At 39.9% G+C, this 9903-nt stretch overlaps 1 non-coding gene across 1 annotated transcript; it reads left to right on the top strand.

Moving 5' to 3' along the window:
• Nucleotides 1–8514: 8514 nt before the first annotated feature.
• On the top strand, nt 8515–8646 carry LOC123826474. Its single transcript, XR_006787054.1, has one exon. It is a non-coding gene; the product is annotated as a small nucleolar RNA SNORA42/SNORA80 family (small nucleolar RNA).
• The last annotated feature ends 1257 nt before the right edge of the window (nt 8647–9903 follow it).

Here is a 9903-nt window from a genome sequence, read left to right as displayed (position 1 = left end):
TGCCGCGGGGCTGACGCGCGCGCCGCTCACCCCAGGCGGGAGGCGCCGCGCCCGCCAGCGCCCCTCCCCCTGGCCCTCCGGGGCGCGCCGGCCGCCGCGCCCGCGCCCCCCTCGCGCCCTCCCGCGTGTGCCCCGCCCCGCCCTTGGGCCTGCGTTCTCCCGTGCCCTGTCACTTTCTCGTCTTCCGTCTCCTCGCTTTCACTCTCCCAGGTGCTTTTATTCTTAGGATTAGCAGCAGAACGAAGTCTTCGGGGTGGTTAAGTGTTCCTTCTCAGTGTGCGCGAAAGGTGTTGCTTCTGAGCTTCTTTCTACATCCCAATCTACCTAGAGTGTGGAGCAAAAGAGCTGGGGAGCGGCAGTGTCGCGGGGGTGGCAAGGTATGGTTGTTCCTTTCCCAAATGGCTCTGGGGCATGGAGGGTTAAACTGAAGGGAAAAGTCCTCGGGATTCCGAGTTTCCGAGTAAGCTTGTCGACGCTCGAAGGAAACAGGTCAGCAATGGAGCGTGCTCACTGCCACCTGGGGTGAGCTGTCTCTAAATCCGAAGTCACCATTAAACACAGTCCCTGCAGAACTTGGAGCAGAATTACAACTTTTGGACCTTCCAGAAAAGAGGCAGAGGCAGGGACCAAAAAACGCACCACACTTCCCTTGGTTGGAAAAGTCACTCTCTACACCCACCGCTCGATCTTGTCGACCCTGTTTTACTACGAAAGGGAGAGTGGCTTCATAGTAAATTCCTTTCATTGTGGCCCCATCATGTTGCTCCACTAAGTTATCTTTCCATTTAGAAACCTTCTATACAGGCCCATTGCTTTATTGCTTGGAAACTTAAACTAAGTGGTGAGTGGAGCTGTGAGGAGGCAGAGATGCAAAGGAACTTTCTTCATCAACCCCGAAATGAAAGAGTATCACATAACTTACTAGCACACCAAAAGCAGTACAATTCTGGCTGCACAGTGGCTACAGTTGGACAGATTTTCTTTCCTGAGGACTTGGTGATGCAGTGTAACCAACTCACTGATTCATTCTAGGGCCCAGAAATGAATACATTCTAAAATATTTCATGGACTGTCCCTTCCAGAAGCTCTCTTTTTTGAACATTAGGGGGGAACTTGTACATGACTAGTAAAGAAAAATACAAAAACTGGAACTTTTTTTTCACTTTGGTAGCTGATGACACCACAGGGTCCCTCGAAGTTGATCTGGAGACCCGCTCCAGCTCTCACCAAGATACTAATCTTGTCTTGCAGGGTCCCTGAAGGGAGCCCAGGATATGGACTTTCAGCGCAGAGCTTACTAACCAGGGATAGAGTAAGTCCATCAGTTTCTTTGAGTAATAGTTTCTCCAACTGAAAAATGGAGAGAATTTTGGCTCCAGTAATTGAATTTTAAAAATTATTTTTATAAAACCTAAATTATAGCCCTGGCTGGTGTAGCTCAGTGGATTGAGTGCTACATTGTGAACCAAAGTATCATCAGCTCAATTCCCAATCAGGGCACATGCCTGGGTTGTGGGCCATATCCCCAGTTGGGGGCACATGAGGGGCAACCACACATTGATGTTTCTCTCCCTCTCTTTCTCCTCCCCTTCCCCTCTCTCTAAAAAATAAATAAAATCTTTTAAAAAAAAGAACAAACCTAAATTATAGATATGACATCAAAAAACACAGACAATAAAAGAAAAATAGATACATTGCATTTAATCAAAATTTTTGTGCATGAACAGACACTATCAACAGAGTGAAAAGGCAACCCACAGAAGGGTTTGCAAATAGAAACCTACAGAAAATGTTTGCAAACCATATATCTGGTAAGGGGTTAATATATAGAATATATAAATAATTCCTACAACTCAACAAAAAAACATAAACAACCCAACCCAAAAATGGGCAAAGACTCAAATAGACATTTCTCAAAAGAAGAGACATAAATGGCTAATAAACATATGGAAAGTGCTCAACATCACTAATTAGAGAAGTGCAAATCAAAACTACAATGAGATACTGCTTCACATCCACTCGGATGACTATTATAGAAAATAAAAAAATTTTAAAACCACAGAAAATAACAAGTGTTGGTGAGGATGTGGAAAAATTGGAAGCTTTGTGCATTGCTGGTAGAAGTGTAAAATGGTAAGTGTAGAAGTGCACTTTCCAAAGTGCAGCCACTGTGGAAAACAGTATGGTGGTTTCTCAAAAAATTAAACATAGGACTACCATATGATCCAGCAATACTTGCTTCTGGATGTATGTCCAAAATAATCAAAACAGGGACTTGAATTAGATATTTGTACACCACAATAGGTCAAAGATGAAAACAAGCAAAGTGTCCGTCAATGGATGATTGGATAAATAAAATATTATATATACTAACAATGGAATATTATTTAGCCTTGAAAAGGAAGGAAATTCTGACATATGCTACAGCATGAATGGATATTGAAGCAGTATGCTCAGTGAAATAAGCCGATCACAAAAGAGCCAATACTGTATGATTCCACTTATGTACGTTATCTAGAGTAGTCAAATCTGTACAGACAGAAAGTATAATGGTGGTTGCCAGGGGCTGAGGAGAGGTAAGAATGGGGAGTTTCTGGTTTGCAAGATGAGAGTTCTGGAGATGGATGGTGAAGATGGTTGGACAATAATGTGGTTGTACTTAATGCCACTGAACTACACACTTGGGATGATTGGGATGATTAATGTTATGTTATGGGTATTTTACACAACAAATTTTTTTTAATAGTAGAATTGTGAGGTTGAAAAACCTCCCACAAAAACCTAATCTTGTCATGGTAGTTATAATGAACTAGATTCTCACAGACCTGCTGAGAAAGCAGACTCAGCAACTCTTTAGAACACAATTCTAAGAAGTACTTCTGGAAAATTGGCTTCTCCCTCCAGCCCCACTACCTTCAGCTCAGAGTGGATTGAGTCCTACTCTGGGGTATACAAGAGCTGAAGGTTGTCATTACATGCAGATCATCAGTTGTTCAATTACAGTTGTCTGCATTTTCTCCCCACCCCTGCCCCCCACCCCAGCCAAACCCTCCTCCCTCCCTTGCTTCCACACTCCCCCTTGGTTTTGTCCATGTGTCCTTTACAGTAGTTCCTAAAACCCCTTCTCCCCCCTGTCCCCTCCCCTCTCCCCTCTGGCTATTGTTAGATTGTTCTTAATTTCAATGTCTCTGGTTATATTTTGTTTGCTTTTTTCTTTTGTTGATTATCTTCCAGTTAAAGGTGAGATCATATGGTATCTGTCCCTCACTGCCTAGCTTATTTCACTTAGCATAATGCTCTCTAGTTCCATCCATGCTGTTGCAAAGGGTATAAACTCCTTCTTTCTCTCTGCTGTGTAGTATTCCATTGTGTAAATGTACCATAGTTTTTTGATCCACTCATTTGCTGATGGGCACCTAGGTTTCTTCCAGCACTTGGCTATTGTAAATTGTGCTACTATGAACTTTGGGGTGCACAGGTTCTTTTGGATTGGTGTTTCAGGGCTCTTAGGGTATAATCCCAGCAGTGGAATTCCTGGGTCAAAAGGCAGTTCCATTTTTAGTTTTCTGAGGAAATTCCGTATTGTTTTCCACAGTGGCTGTACCAGTCTGCATTCCCACCAACAGTGCACTAGGGTTCCCTTTTCTCCACATCTCCAACACTTGTTTACTGATTTATTTATGTTGGCCATTCTGACCTGTGTGAGGTGGTATCTCATTGTGGTACTAGTGATGCTAGTGATGCTGAACATCTTTTCATAGGTCTGTGGGCCCTCTGTATGTCCTCCTTGGAGAAGTAAAGATTTCTCTGGTTAGCTGTGGGAGGAATTGAGGATTGAGTTGGGACTCCAGGAAAGAAGTCAAAGGCAAAGAGGATGAGAATGGTGTAATTGGCAAGGACTGAGTCAAAATTGTGAAGGTGCCTTGAGCTTCTCGGTGGAAATAGGCTACAGGGCCTCCAGGTCATACTCAAGCCTCCCTTCCTCCAGCAGCAGGAGCCATGCTCTGCATTCACATTACTTTTATAACCCTGGAGATGGCATCCATCTAGTTTACTACTCACCCCAACCCTATGCTAGTATTGCCTTCTGACTGATGAAAAAGCCCAATCACCCTTGCCTCCTCCTTTTCCCTCAATCCCAGTCCTGAAGGGGAGCAGTGCTTGCCACCCCAAAATATGACACCTAAAACATAGTCAACAAAAGAAAACTAGATACATTGTATTGCATCAAAATTAAAAACTTTTGTGCATAAACAGCTACCAACAGAGTAAAAAAGCAACCCGCAGAATGTGAGTCAGATAGTTCTCCATCCAGGAGTCTGGTAGCTGAGACAAATTGGGCAGTTAAGGCTTTGTCTTTTTGAGCTAAGTAGAAGGGGGAGGGGGTTGTTGTTTGGAACTTCAAAGGGCAGGAAGGCAAGTCACATGGAGATAGAAGAACAAATGTTTGGTAAATTAATGTTTTCTGTGTTGTCTTTAACAAAGGGACACAGATTAGATGGGCCTTGCTAGTTCCTCCCTGTCTATCACACACTGCTCTGTATTACACTGTAGTTACCTGTGATGACACCTCCTGTCTACAAGCAGGTCCTCTATATAAGTTCCTTTTAGGCAGTCATGGGGAAGGTCAAAGCTTTTTCTTTCCTTTTAAAAATTTTTAATTACATTTATTGGGTCAACATTGGTTAATAGTATCATATACATTTCAAGTGTATATTTCTGATGCTAGATCTGTATATTGAGTCTTTCTTTACTTTTTAACTAAATCTTTTTAAATTAATTAATTAATTAGTTAATTAAATTTTAGAGAGAAAGGAAGGAAGGGAGAAAGAGAGGGAGAGAAACACCCATCAGCTGTCTCTCCCACACCCCCAAATGGGAACCTGGCCTGCAAACCAGGCATGTGCCCTGACCAGGAATCAAGCTGGCAACCTTTTGGTTCACAGGCCAGCACTCAATCCACGGAGTCACACTAGCCAGGGAAAGTCTTTCTTTTCTTAAAGGTGACCAGTTTTGCCCTAGCAGGTAGATCAGTTGCTTGGAGCACCAACCCGAAACACCAAGGTTTCTGGTTCTATCCCTAGTCATGGCATGTACTAGAGTTTACCAATGAATTCATAAATAAGTGGAACAACAGATTGATCTCTCTCTCTCTTTCTCTCTCTCATACACACACACACACACACACACACAACTTTCTCTCTCTAAAATTTAAAAAAAAATCAGCTTAAAATAATCAATATCTCCAAAGGCATATTTTGGGTGCCAAACTCTGCTTCCTCCTTACCCACTCCAAGGTGCCAGCTCAGGACTGTTCTTGGAGCCTCTTCTTAAGTTCAGTGTAAAGGCAAGAACCAGGAAAAATGGAAATGTGGCCTGTGGGTCTCTCTCAGGTTGGAGAGATAGGTAAATCGACAGGTAAGCTGAAATTTTCTCATCATGACCTGGGAAGATGACTAGCTGTTCTGTTCCAACTCCAAAATGTCAATGACTGTTTTCCTATTAGTCTTCAGATGTATTACACCTGGACATTTTAGAGTATTGGCCTACATAAAAAGAGGTTTTAGAATTTATTTTTGCTCCCAGTGTGTGCCTTTTGCAGTAATATGGGTGAGAGGAAGTTAGTTAGGTCTCATCTTTCATTTGTTTTTCTTTTTTGTGTGTTTCTTTCCATTCATTTGTTCTGGCAGAAATGAAATGTGTTGATGTGAGCAAAGCTGTCATCTGGTGATCAGTAGAATTTGACTTTGTATTAGGTAACTGTTTGATTTAGGGCAGGCCTCTAACATCTCTAGACCTGAGTATTCTAGCAGTAAAATGAAAGATTTTTTAGATTGGATCATTTCCAAGATCTTTTTCAGCTCAAAAGCTTTAACATGGAATACATATAAATACTGTTTGAGTATAGAATAAATACATCGAAAATGTGAATGTTGGAAATTCAGACCTATTTGGAGATTACACACACACACACACACACACACACACACGTGTGTATATACATACACACACAAGGTGGGACCCATAAAAACTGGAATTATCTTCTGGAGGGTGGGTCACTTATAGTACAGGCTTCCCCCACTAGGTGAGTGTTCTAGGAACCCATCTGTATCAATGTGCCAGCTCGTGTTGTGAGAGGCTTTGACAGACTTCCATGAAGTTTTTTGAAGACTCTTCCAACACATTTGCCCATTTCATGATGGGTGATTTCTGAGCACACCTGCCCACACCACGCTGAGTGTTCAGCAGTTTTTGACCAAAAATGGCATGACACCCATGCCTCATCCTCCCTATTCACCCAATCTCACCCCAAGCAACTTTTTTTTGTTTCCCCAGATGAAAAAAGTCCTCAAAGGAAACATTTTGATGATGTGGAAGAGATGAAACAAAAAACAGCAGGAGCACTAAAAAGCATCAAAATCAATGTGTTCAAAAACTGTTTCGAGCAGTGGAAAAAATGTCTTGATAGGTGTGTTTTATCAAATGGAGAGTACTTTGAAAGTAACTGAAGTTTAAACGTGGAAGAATAAATACCCAATTTTTTATAAATAAATTCCAGGTGGGTTTTTTTTGGTCCCCCCTCATATATGTATATCTCTACCCAAAATATGTCTGAATTTCCAACTTTCACAGTGATCAGCTACAAATATATATTTTTGTATATTGTAAATATATTTGCATATGTGCATTTATAGCTGCTCACTATGAAAGTTGGAAATTCAGATATATATATATATATCTGTATATATATATATACACACACACACACACACATATATTTGTGGCTGATCACTTTTTACTTCAGACGTACATCTTTGTCTATGTTTCATGCTGATACTCCTGGTACATAGCAAACATTCAGTAAATGTTTGTTAAATGAATAAGTGAAAAAATATTCAAATGTAGTCGAAACAGATCCAAAAGACAGAAGAGCTGTTTTATCTGTTAATAAATTCTCACCTAACTTAAAATGAGCTTCTTCTTTATAGTAATAACAATAGCCATAGCTGACATTTATTGTTTTCTATGTTCTAGACCCTATGTGTAGCCCTTGATACACATTATCTTCTTTATTGGATTCAGAAGACAACTTGACACTTCAGAAAAATCACTAACTTTGAGTATCAATTTCTTCATCTGAGGAATGAAGACAAAAATATCTATCTTGCAATATTTTGAGATTAGAGATAATAGTTTAAAATACCTCACACATTACATGACACTTAGGAGAGGCTCAGTAAATTGCATTAATTTTCTCATAGTTGATTTGTGATCTTATATTTTGCTTTTTAAAGTAAAACAGCAGAGCAAAATGAACATAGGTAGAATAATTTTTTCAATTACTTTATATGAAATAACCATTTGCCTGGGTAAGAAAGAGTAGTAAAATTAACTTAAAAATACAGTTTTTTTTTAAATAAAGAAGAACAAAAATAGCCTAAAGAGAACTAACTACCTTAAGGATAGATTAAAGTGTTTATAATGCACATATACATTGTTACTAAGTATGGTTCTTGAACATAATTTGTTCTCTAAAGTAATTCAAACATTAACTTTATAAATATTGTTTATACTATAATTTGATTAATAATGGTGAAAAAGTAAACTTTAGTTAAGCTTTTGTCAAAATTGTTACAAATTCCAAAGAAGTGTATCAAGATTGGTGAGGTTTCGCAGTGCAGTTTTATTCCTATGTGATAACTGTTGACATTATAGTCTTCAAAGCCTGGCAGAATTTTATTTTACTCTTTACTTCTTATAAATAAATACCCATTTTCACTGGAGTTTTTGACTCCTGTAAATAACTTACACTACATTTTTATTTAAGGTTAAGATCCTGTAATTCTTTCCACTTTAGTTATTTATATATCATCCATTGAGACGATACATTATTCTTGAGCTTAAATTTCTTTACCTTGAATGTGGTTTCTAAGCACATGCAAATAGTGTACATCAATATCCCAAAAGATTTACTTAAAAACAAAGAGCATCAGAACTGCAAATAACTTATTAAATAAGATCTTTTCTTTTTATAAACTTTTTGCTCAATTTTAAAGGTGTTCATTATAGATTACTTCTATGCTTTAGTGAATTCTCACATGGCCCATTAAGTTGATCTGCCCTATAAAATTTAAAAGTTTTGAATTTCCAATCACACACAATTAAAATATTTAGTATTCCATATAATGGAAGCTAAAGCACAGAAGAGTTCCACAACTTTTTAAAGCCCGACAATCAAGAATATGGTTCCACCCTAGTACACTGTTGGCTGGAATACAGACTGGTGCAGCCACTGTGGAAAACAGTATGGAATATCCTCAGAAAACTAAGAATGGAACTATCTTTTGATCCAGCAATTCCACTGCTGGGATTATACCTTAAGAACCCTGAAATACCAATTCAAAAGAACCTATGCACCCCAATGCTCATAGCAGCATTATTTACAATAGCCAAGTGCTAGAAGCAACCTAAGTGCCCATCAGTAAATGAGTGGATCAAAAAACTATGGTACATGCATGGGCTTGGATTTATGGCAGGCCTGTCTCCCTGGGTCTCTCATAGTGCCCTGTGCCAGAACACCCTGGCCTGGAACCATTGCCCAGCCTCTGCCTGTGGGGTGCAGGCACAGAAGTGGGCTGCACAGTGAGGGGAGGGGTGGGGAACTATGGTATATTTACACAATGTAATACTACACAGCAGAGAGAAAGGAGCTCATACCCTTTGCATCAGCATGGATGGAATTGGAGAGCATTATGCTAAGTGAAATAAGCCAGGCAGTGGAAGACAAATACCATATGATCTCACCTATAAGTGGAACCTAATCAACAAAACAAACAAGCAAGCAAAATATAAGCAGAAACATTGAAATAGAGGACAGACTGACAGCAACCAGAGGGGAGGAGAGAGAGAAGGAGGAGGATCATGAGGAAAAGAAGGGGAAGGGTCATCAAGGAACCTGTATAAGGGACCCATGGACAAAGCCAAAGTGGGGAAGGATTGAAGGTGGGAGGTGGGGGTGGGTAAAGTGGGGGTAAGTGGTGTTGGGAAAATGGAGACAACTGTACTTGAACAACAATAAAAATAAAAAAAGAATTTGGTTCCATTAAGATTTATATTAAATAGTCCTGGCCAGTTGGCTCAGTGGGTTGGAGCATCATCCCAATGCCCCAAGGTTGTGGGTTTAATCCCCTTCAGGGCAGATACCTAGGTTGGGGGTTTGATCCCCTATTGGGGCCCATATAAGAGACAACCAATCAATGTTTCTCCCTCTAAAAGCAATGAAAAAAATGTTCTTGGGTGAGGATAAAAATAATAAAATAAATTTAATTTTTTTTAAAAAAAGATTCCTATTGAATGTATTCAAAACAAGCACATCTTTGAATATGATTTTCCAATAACTGCAGTTTGGCTGAATAAAAAACTTGAGAATGGATTTTATAAGTAAAATCTATTTAATCTCTTTTATTGAGGAAGTATGGCTAATGAAATCTTTAAATATCTTTATAAAATATTAGAATCCTAGATTTTAATGTGCTGTAAGGAAAATGCCCACAGTGAGAACCCAGGGTCCTGGCCCCAGCACAGATCATAGCTAGCTCTGCTGGGGCCTAACAAGTCCCTCCATGTCCTCGCATATGCTCTAGGTAGCCTATTTCCTCATTTTTTTTCTGGCAACTATTTCCGACCTTTTTTTTTCTCAAGGACCCTGCTTGACGCCTGCCTTCTTACCATCAGCAAATGACCTTATTTCCTCCTCTACAGAAAAACAGAGGTTATCTGGCAGGAATGCCTTACAAGTTCCCATGCCTGATATGAGTTATCTCTCTCAGCACCTGGCCGCCCTACTCCCCCCTATTGTTATATGACAAGGTTATCTTATCTGCCATTCAAGACTCCCCATCC

Source organism: Phyllostomus hastatus, unplaced genomic scaffold (assembly GCF_019186645.2).
Source record: "Phyllostomus hastatus isolate PE091 unplaced genomic scaffold, TTU_PhHast_1.1 phas_contig_80, whole genome shotgun sequence".
Classification (NCBI taxonomy): Eukaryota; Metazoa; Chordata; class Mammalia; order Chiroptera; family Phyllostomidae; genus Phyllostomus; species Phyllostomus hastatus.
Note: the sequence above shows the minus strand (reverse complement) of the source record. Positions and strands in the feature narration are given on the sequence as shown.